Genomic DNA, 9,800 nt, shown 5'->3' on the forward strand with positions numbered 1-9,800 from the left:
GTGGGCCGTGTGGTTTTAGTTTTGTTTTACAGAGGCCATCGTCGCAACACTTTTTTTTGCATTTGTAATAAATTACTGACTTACTTGGTCTGTGTTGTGGGACAATCCTTACCCGCAAGAAAGAAGGAACCCAACAACTATTACGTCATCCATTCTTATTTGGCGGCAAGCACTGTCATTTAACCACCCGAAATGTACTTATCAGCTTTAGTAAATATTGCAACAACTGCTAAAGGTAATGCTTTTATCTTTTAGCTTCCTTACAACTTTTCTTGTCTTCACATCAAGAAATCGAAGAGAGCAAGAAACTTAAATGCAGTTTTTCTTGCGTTAACTCCACTGCTTGGAATTCATGCTGAAATTTCGGTGCTTATCTACAACAAATGCGGAAATGTTTACAATTTCTTATGCTACTCTTCCACACAATCTCTTTCTGTTTGTCTTATCGCTCGGAATTTTCTTCGTAAAAGTGAGGGTTATAAAATGAAAACTGGGTGAAGTGTTACATTTCTAAAAAAATACATTGAAAACTACATGTTATTACAGCAACACTCGGGTATATGGTTCCCAAATGGTATTGCAGTAAACAAATATTACGCCTGTCTTGTTTTTAGCAATGAATGGATCATCAGCAGAAGGCGCTTAGCTCAATATTTTCATTTATATATGTGTGTGGACAGGCGAGACAACCTAGACGAGAAATGCATGAATAAACAATAACCTATGTGGAGTGAGCCCGCAGTAGTCTATGATTCAATACTCTTAATCTAAGTGAATGTCTCTAGAGTCTATTAGTCTTGAAATAAATATTTCGCTAGCGCTCTTTAGAAAATATGTGCGTGCAACGATTGCGAGCGCATATGGCTGCACTGTAATAAGCAGTCGTCCTCATCAGCTAAAAAAGATGGCATGTGCCGCTTATTCATGCGGCTAGCATTCCCCAACAATGCACCGGTTGCTGACACAGGCACCTGCTAATATTAGTGCTGGGAAATAGTGCTTCGGTGAGTAGTGATGCACAGCAGCGTATAATTGTCGTGATATGTGAAACGCTCTATATTTCAGTAAAGTCTTCCAGCCTACGTACTACATAGCCATCACCCATATGTCAATCCCGCGTAGCGCCGACTCCAACTGCTGGGTCTTTCCAATGTCTATGATGAACACTACCGGGGCTCATCGGGACCAGGAACTCGTAAACGGCACTACCTCGATTGTAAGTTTACGTGGTATTGTTGTGTTTACATTTTTCAGCAAACAAATGAAGCGGCGGGTGATTTGACGAGTGTTTACTAAAACTCTTTGTTTAATGTATCGAAGCAATATTATAAAATACATGAGAATATCAAGCTTGCGTGCCTAGAAATCGGGTACTTATCTATAAAGTGAAGCTTTGCTTAGAACGGAAGCTGCTACTGCATTATATAAAATACTCTCCCGTATTTACCATGATTACGTTGAACAGAAAAGCGAGGTGCAGCTTGCTTGGCGTTGCAAACAATCTGTACGAATGTTGCCTGCTTAATGTGTGGCTGCCTCAGGTAGAAATTGAAATTGACAATTCAAAAATTATTTTCGCCTCATTTCTTGCATCTTCAGAAATGCGAAAAGAGCGCACTTGCAGAACAGACTAAGGATGTTTGATTCATCCCTGTGTTTTGTTAAGTTCCAAGGTGTAGACTCTACGCCGACATTCTGCACAGGTACTTGAGATGTGATAATTTTATGTGGTGCAACTTAAACACAACATATCAAGCCACACGAAGGATACGTCTAATGTAAAGCACCGTGAAAAAAAAAGATGCATGGAACATTTGCAATATGCCATGCTAACACCGAGTGCAACCCCAAAGTAGCTTACCTTCCAGACTGTTTTAGTATGACACGTGTTACACATATTCGAAATTACAGTGCAACTAGGCGAAATCAGAATCGTTTCAATGTGGAGAGAGAGAGAGCGATCACAACTATATTGAAAATGCCTGCAGAATCGGTTAGGCTCCTTCCACGCAGTGAGGACAAGCATTTACCGCGACGCGACCACTACCTCAGTCTCGTGCGTTGTGCTCCTCGAGGTCTTGGTCCTTCGCTACTTCCGCGCAGCCGAGTTGGCCGTCTCGTTGTGGTTCACGTTCCCGCGTTCCGACACGTCACTGCCCATATAGGCCGGAAACCACTTGATCACAACAGCACTTTTCCGTCCGATGTCTTCGGCTTTGCACAGTATGCGAGCGGCCTCACTACATGCCCTACCCTTGGCGTAGTTGTTCACTGCCGTTCTAGAATCACACAACACTGTAGTGCATTCGGGGTCGGAGACGGCCAAGGCGACGGCCACCTCCTCCGCCCTGTGCGCTTCTCAAGTCCGGACGCTCGCCGCGGTCTTCGTTGCACCCGTCGATGCCCCGCCAACCACCGCCGCGTATGCGTCGCTGCTCCACGATACTCCGCCGCGTCCACGTAGACAGCGCCTTCTTCCCTGGCGTGGAGGTCCACGAGAGCCCTGGCCTTCGCCAACCTCCGCTCCTTGTTGTGCTTGGGGTTCACGTCCCTCGGGATCGGGCAGACCCTGAGCTTTCTGTTGATGCTATCCGGTATAGGTACGTCTTTCTGCTGCTTGCCTTCCCTCGGCTCGAGGCCAAGGTCCCGCAGTATCTGTCTTCCGGTTCTCGTTTCAAAGAGACGTTCGAGTTGCGCCGTTCTCTGTGATTCGGCTATTTCGTCCAGCGTGTTGTGGACTCCCAGCGCCATGAATTTTTCGGTGCTCGTGCTCCCGAGGTGACCGAGTTCCGCCTTATACGCCTTGCGTATGGAGGCGTCTATCTTGTTACGTTCGCTCGGACTCTAGTTATGGAAGGCGGCCACATACGTTGTGTGGCTAATTGCGACGAATTGAACGAGTCTAGTCAAGCTCTCCTCCTTCATCCTCACTCTTCTGTTGGACACCCTCTTGATGAATCTCATTGCCGCGGCCGCTTTGCCCGCGAGCTTGTTGACCGTTTCACCGTTGACTCGGTTTCGCAGGATGAGCTGCCCGAGCACTCGAATCATCTCTACTTCCGGTATTACTTGTCCTCCCACTATCTTGACCGTGATCTTGGGACGCTCGTACTTCCATATTCTATCTTTTCCTGCCCGCTCCTTTCGGTGGAATCACCAGCAGTTCTAACTTGGCCGTGAGCAAACGAGTCCAGACCCGGTCCAGCTGCTCCTCGATGGCGTTGACCGCTTCTTGCAGCGTTGTCTCGATGTGTCCGTCGCTTCCTCCCGGTACCCATAGCGTAACGTCGTCGGCGTAAATGGTGTGCCCGGACTCCCGTTACTCTTTCTAGCCGGTTGGCCACCCCGATAATCACGAGGTTGAAGAGTAGCGGCGAGATCACCGACCCCTACGGAGTTCCGACGCTGCCCAGCGTCTTCTCTTCGAGCTGCAGGTCTCCCCCGCAGATTTCAGTGGTCCATTCCATCAGGAAGTCTGATGTACTGGTATGTCCTCCTGCCCATGTTTAGCCTGGATACTTGGGCCAGGATAGCCGAGTGCCTCACTTTATTGAAAGCGTTCTGCAAGTCCAGCCCGAGTATGGCTCTGTTTTCCGTGGTGCCCGTCGTATCGTCGATGATCTGGTTCTTCAGTAAGATCATGGCGTCTTGCGTCCCGAGCTTGTTCCGAAACCTGATGATAGAATTTGGGTAAAGCTCCGATTCTTCCAGGTAACGATGACACCTGTTCATGAGAACGTGCTCGAGGACCTTTGCCACGCACGAAGTGAGCGAGATCGGCCTGAGGTTCTCTGAGTTGGGCGGCCTGCCAGGCTTGGGGATGAGGATCGTCTTGGCTGCTTTCTATTGCGTGGGCAGTCTTCCTTCTTGAAAGCACTTGTTGTAGAAGTTCGTGAGCGTTTCGATGGCCGCTTCGTTGAAGTTCTTGAGCGCTCTGTTGGTCACTCGATCGGAACCAGCGGCGGACCTGCCATTGAGATCCTGCAGGGCAACTCTGACTTCCCACGTCTGGATGTCTCGATCTAGCGTCTCGTTCTCGTTGCCTGGCGTTTTGAACGCCAAAATGTTTAATAGTATCACCTCTCCTCTCACTTCTTGCAAGCAGTTTATAGGTATCCGTGTGTTTGCAGTTCTTTGCCAGGAGTTGATGAGCTATGCGTGCTTCTGATCGTACAGAGTGTTGTTGTTCTTGATTTGCTTGATGTTAAACGGCGTCTTTGTTTCAATTGTTTAATTGTTGTTAGCTGTGTTCTCCTGTTTTGGCTACATGTTGTTTTTCTTACACCCCTCACGGAATACTCCAGTTTTAGCCTGTAAGGCATGTGTATAAATAAATAAATAAATAAATAAATAAATAAATAAATAAATAAATAAATAAGTGAATAAATAAAAATCATCAGCCTATTTTATGTCCACTGAGGGATTTACACTGACCCCTGCCTTGCGCGAACGGATTCCAACAAGCGCCCGCAAATTTCCTAATTTATTTAGAATAAAAACAGGAATAGCACAACACAAGACGAGCGAGTGAAGAGTTCTTTACTCGCTTGTCCTGTGTTGTGCCGTTCCTGATTTTATTCTCAAGATGAACCAACCAGCCCGATTGAATACACTTCCTAATTTCGTCGCACCACCAAGTATTCTGCAGTCCTCTACTGCGCTTGCCTTCTCTTGGTACCTATCTGTCACCCTAATGGTCCAACGGTTACATAATCTTCGTGTTACATGACCTGCCCAACGCCATTTTTCTTACTATCTATTAGAATATTTTTTATACCCCGTTTTCTCTCCGATCCAAACCACTCTCTATATGGCTCCTAAAGTTATGCCTAACATTCTCCGCTCCATCGCACTTTGCGCGAACTTCATCTCAAGCGTCTTCGTCAGCTTCCAAGTCTGTGCTTCATATGTCAGCACCGTTAAAATGCATTGAACGTATGCTTTCCTTTTCAATGAAAACGGCAACCTCCCAGTCAGGAGCGCACGATGTCTGCCAAACCATTCTTATTCTTCTGTGAATTTCCTTCGCATGGTCAGGGTTCCCTGTGATTACTTGACCTAGGTAAACGTAATCTTTCATAGACTCTAGAGGCTGACTTGCGATACTGAACTCTTGTTCACTGGACCTTTTATTACTGTTATTACTTAACATTATCTTTGTCTTCTGCATATTAACCTTCAGCCCCACTCTCATACTCTCCCTCTTAAGGTCCTCAATCATTTGTTGTAACTCGTCCGCAGTGTTGCTGAATAGAACAATGTCATCTGCAAACCGAAGGTTGCTGAGGTATTCGCCGTTGATCCTTAGTCCTAAACGTTCCCAGTTTTATAGTTTGAATACTTCTTCCATGCACGCCGTGAATAGCACTGGAGAGATCGTGTATCCTTGTCTGACCGCTTTCTTTATAGGTATCTTCCTACTTTTCTTGTGTAGAATTAAGGTCGCTTCGGAATCTCTGTAGATACGTACCAGGGTATTTACGAAAGCGGTCTGTACTCCCTCATTACGCAATGCCTCTATGACTGCTGGTATCTCTACTGAATGAAATGCTTTTTTCGTAATCTGAGAAAGCCATATAGTGAGACTTATTGTACTTTGCGGATTTCTCGTTAACGTGGTTATGACATGGATGTGATCCATTGTAGAGTATCCCTTTCAAAGCCAGCCTGTTGCCTTGGTTGATTAAAGTCCAGTGTTGCCCTTATTCAATTGGAGATTATTTTGGTGAATATTTTATAATAATGGGAGTAAGGTAATGGGCCAATAATTTTTCAATTCTATAACGTCTCCTTTTTTGTGGATTAGTATAGTGTTTGCATTCTTCCAGTTTTCTAGGACCCTTGTAGTCGATAGACACTTCGTATAAAGAGCTGCCAGTTTTCCAAACATTTTCTCTCCTCCATCATTGATTGCATCGCCTCCTATTCAATCTTATTCTGCCGCTTTTACCGTTTCATGCTCTGCAAGGCCCTTCTGACCTCTTCTTTAGTTATAGGAACAGTATCTGTATCCAGTTCATTATTGTTCCGAATAGAGTTCTCCTAAGTCCTCTGCGTCCTGTACGGGTAAGTATATAAACATTACGCTGCATTTATTATACCATTGAGATTGCTGATGATATTACCCTGCTTATCTTTCAGTGCATACATCTTGCCTTGTCCTATGCCAAGTGTCCTTCTCACTGATTTCAAACTGCGTCCATATTTTTCGGCTTCTTCAACCTTTCTCGCGTTATAATTTCGAGTATCTCTTGTTTTCGCTTTGCTGGTCAGTTTTGACAGTTCCGCGAATTCCATCTTATCTCTTGAGTTGGACGCTTTCATTCACTGTCGTTTCTTTATTAGGTGGTTTGTTACTTGAGAGAGCTTGCCTACTAGTTGCCTTAGTGCCTTGCCTCCCATTTCAATTGCTGCCTCTGAAGCCACCCTCGTTACGGTTTCATTCATTACCGCTATGTTATCATCGTCATTTCTCTGTTCTAAGGCTGCACATTTGTTTGCAAGTACCAGCCTTAATTTGTCTCCTTTTACCCTTACTGCCTCTAGGTTCACCTGCTTTTTTCTTCACCAATTTTCCTCTTTCTCTGTTCAAACTAAGGTGAATACTAGCCCTCACTAACCTATGATCACTGCAGTTTACCCTGCCTATAACTTCTCCATCCTGCACTAGGCTGGGATTGGCAGAAAGTAAGAAATAAATTTCATTTCTTGTTTCATCATTAGGGCTTTTCCAGGTCCACTTTCTGTTGCTAAGTTTTCTGAAAAAAGTGTTCCTCATTCTCAACTTATTCCTTTCTGCAAATTCTACCAGCATCTTTCCTCCAGCGTTTCTAGAAACGACGCCGTATTTGCCGATTGCTTGTACTAACAATTGCCGTAACGATTGCCGTAGTTGCCAAGGCTTGTACTAGCTTTATTATATACCTCTTGTTATGATTGATTACGACTGCTGCTACCCTCTCGTTAATGCTTTATATTCGTCAATGTTGCCCGCTATGTCCTTATCGATTAGGAATACTACCCCGTATTGCTCCTTATCAGGGAGACCTCTATAATAGAGGACATGGCTGTTATTCAGCAATATGTAAGCCTCACCAGTTCTTCTAATCTCATGAAGGCCGATAACACTCCCAACAGCGTCTTATAGTTCCTCTAAGAGTCCTCCTAAGCTAGCCTCACACGACAAAGTTTGGCTGTTAAAGGTTGACAGGGTCAGTTTCTATAGGCGGCCTGTGTGTTTTCAGGATGTTTATGAGGGCTTTTATTCTGATGCACTCTCTCTGCGCGAAGCTTGCTCACGGTGCCTTTGAAAGGGGCTATATATAAAGGGTGAAATCAGCGAGTATCTAAGTTTTTTTGGTTATTTTGATAGCTTAAAATTCCGGACCTAGTTCCATCAACCTTTCAGTAATACGCGGTAATGTTGCTTTTCACTGCTTCTGTTTGTCGCGTCCCACTACGAGACGATTTCCTAGTGAAAACGTATGACATATTGCGTGCAAGTATTGCGGAGTGGCTTGTTTTGAGGATTACACCACACGTACACCATTTCTTTTGCCTCCACCTATGGACTCACCTGCGTTTTGTTTCTTTGCTCTGACATCCTCAGGTGCAAGCTCTCGACAACCTGAGATGGATGAAGCAGCGGAATGAAGCAAATATGTTATTATATATATCTTTCTCGATGCGGGCGCAGCAGTACACACCGGAACATATTTCAAACAATACCGTAGAAGCATCCTTCAGCCTATTCAATCCATGCACTGACTCCCCTGACGATCAGAATAACGGAGACGTCCATCCAAGACAAGTAAGTTTTTTGTCACGATAGCAGCTATGCCGACGATCGACTCGCGTTCGCGGTATCAGCGCAGCAGCTGTGATGGCCACACATCGTCCCACGATAAACGGTGCATGCCAGGCCGACGGCCGGGATTTAGGGGAGCTTCCAAAAACGCGGAATGCATTTGGCTGCACGAGCAACGAAGCGAAGTGGACCCATATTGAATGCTTCGATATTGGCTCGGTGGTGAATTCGGGGCAGCGTTCTGCCTTGCACTGCCGCCTTGATAGCTGTGCGGGCTAATACTACGACCACACAAGTGTTGCTGCTCAGCTGCTCTGTGTACGCACTGGCCCGAGCGCAATCGAGCGTAAACTTCAATATAACGGCAACTAGTATTTTGCTGGGCGCTGACTAAAGCGGATGGTTTCCCCTCGGTCTCATCTCTTGCGCGATCGAGCGGAGACGCCATGAACGCAATTGCATTTGTGCCTCGTCACGCCGACATAGCGGGATGCCCGGCAGCCGCCAGGGTGCTGTTCCTTCAAAACAGCAGCAGTTCCCTTGTGAGGTTCGTCGCGTCAGCCTGCCGCGGCCGCATATAGCACGGTTAGACCAACGTCCGAGAAGTCCAAGCCCAGCGCTAGGCCTTGCTGTCACTTTCTATGCTTCGCCGTTCGGAGCAAACAGAATATTTTTTGCACGTACCCGATGAAGACACAGCTGATGAGATAGCAGTCGGAAGTAGTCTTCAAAAAATGTAGTGTTCTAAATGAAAAAAACCTCTTAGCTGCTTGGAATCACCCCCATTAAGTAGAAGCAGCTTTCTTTTCCGACAGTTGCATTTATGCTTCGCTGAGATGGTGACGTTTCGTGCAACGAACGTCCACGCAGCTGTGAAGGTCACGGAATAACTTTGAGCTCTAAATTTTGTTACGTTGTCGCAGCGTTAATTCTATGGGGAACCCTACGACGCTTTGTTAGTCAGCTGCCTATTGATAGGTTGAGGTACAACGTGAGGCCTCCTGCTGAAATGTTGCTCTCCAGCGGCTGCAGCTATGGCTGCTATTAACACAGCTGTCACTCTCAGAGGCACATTCCAACCCTCGATTAATCACTTAGCAGGATAAAAATCTGAGCATGTCTATTCAGGTTCGTCATTTAAACTAACAGCAGTTGTATTGCGTCTGCTGCCTACAGCTTCATCTTCGAAGCGCAGGCAGTTTCAACCAATGAATGTGTTGTGCACTTAGGCTACGCTCAAGATTGTAAAACCATCCCATTTAGCATAGTCAAAGCTTTTCTTTCTGTCACGTCGTTATGCAACATCTGCGCCATGTAGGCAAATTTTCCACTTTTATTTTTGACACTTTTTGACGTTTCATGTATAGACGATTGTTGAAAACGTGTACATATCTCTGCACGAACCAAAGACCATTTGTTAGTCTGTAAGTGGTGGTTCGCTTCTTTCAGGTGTTCTCTATTTTTCCTACCTTTTGCAAATTAATGCCTTGGCAGTGAAATGTCCGTCACAACAATGCACTGATAAAACATCGTCATTTGTTATTGTGAAGGTTATAATGCATAATATTCTTTTTTCTGCAGGTTTGCTCGGAGGAGTACGGAAAATACTACCGCCGTGATTCCGAAGTGGATGCAGAGTACACGTTTGACCCTACTGACAATCACACTTTGACGTTTGACTCGGAAAAGAGACTCAAGGAGAAGGTAATCAGAGCCGACGTTAACAAAGCTGCGCCATTAACTGTTAACGCGCGAGCATATATGGTAGAATGGTTAATTTCTCTGTCATCGCGCCTTACGCATGTGGCCTTTCTTATTATTAAAGAGAAAGCCTTAGATGGCTCAAGGGACAAAAGATCACATGTCCGGCGTAACGCCTTCCGGAGTTATGGCGGTGAAATTCATGGGGTGACGAACTCTTCACCTTTGGTACGAGTTGAACCCTCGACCTCTCGTGGGAGTTGAACCTGCGATCTTTTGTTTCAACTAGGGC

The 9,800-nt window shown here is 45.6% G+C and overlaps 1 long non-coding RNA gene across 1 annotated transcript; it reads left to right on the forward strand.

The window, feature by feature from the left end:
• Positions 1 to 1,041: 1,041 nt before the first annotated feature.
• LOC129383401 (uncharacterized) lies at positions 1,042 to 9,504 on the forward strand. The gene is made up of 3 exons (XR_011889939.1): positions 1,042 to 1,216; positions 7,610 to 7,810; positions 9,389 to 9,504. It is a non-coding gene; the product is annotated as an uncharacterized lncRNA (long non-coding RNA).
• The last annotated feature ends 296 nt before the right edge of the window (positions 9,505 to 9,800 follow it).

This window comes from Dermacentor andersoni, chromosome 8 (genome assembly GCF_023375885.2).
Source record: "Dermacentor andersoni chromosome 8, qqDerAnde1_hic_scaffold, whole genome shotgun sequence".
In the NCBI taxonomy this organism is placed as follows: Eukaryota; Metazoa; Arthropoda; class Arachnida; order Ixodida; family Ixodidae; genus Dermacentor; species Dermacentor andersoni.